We start from the raw sequence: 781 nt of genomic DNA, 5'->3' as shown, positions 1-781 counted from the left end.
GAGTGGGTGGGTAGGGGAGTAGGGGCGGGGGGGAGGGTATAGGGAACTTTTGGGATAGCATTTGAAATGTAAATAAAGAAAATAATAAAAATAAATAAAGAAAGAAATGTTTTTTAAAAAAGTATAATTAGTTAGAATCTCCTTTAAAGCCCTATTCATCCTCTGCTTTTCCTGAGCTCTGAGGATGACACAGACAACAAAGTCCCCAATGTATTATAAGCGCCTTAGGGAACAATTGAGATAACTTAGCCATGAAGGCTGGGTCATTGTCAGACCCCAGAGAAATGGGAAGGGAATAATTTTCATTATTAATTTGTTAGCTACTGGGGGCTGGAGAGATGGCTCAGTGGCTAAGAGCACTGGCTGCTTCCGTGTACTTACATATAATAAATAAATAAATCTTAAAAAAATTGTTAGCTATCTCTTAGGCCCTTTCTGCTTGGGATGGAAAGGGATTCAGGGTCTAAGTCAGGACTCCCTTGGCAATGCCCTTTCTTTCATGGACATAGAGATGAAAGGACTTGGACACATGAGGAAGTGTTAAAGTAGGGGCCTCCTGACTCAGGACCTCTTTCTTAAAGGCTTGTTCGTGTTTCCAAAGGAATGTTACAGCCATGGCTGAGTGCGAGGGTTTGGCAATTTCAGCAAACCCAGGTAATCCAAAGATGGAAATATCCAACAGCTCCCAGAAACTCCTTGGTTGCTGTGGTTGGAGCTGGGATTTATGTTATGGCCACTCTGCAGGCCTGGGACAAGAATCTTTTTCCTTCTCTCAGTTCGT

This window comes from Mus pahari, chromosome 4, assembly GCF_900095145.1.
Source record: "Mus pahari chromosome 4, PAHARI_EIJ_v1.1, whole genome shotgun sequence".
Lineage (NCBI taxonomy): Eukaryota > Metazoa > Chordata > Mammalia > Rodentia > Muridae > Mus > Mus pahari.
The sequence above is the reverse complement of the archived record's forward strand: the minus strand, read 5'-3'. Positions refer to the sequence as shown.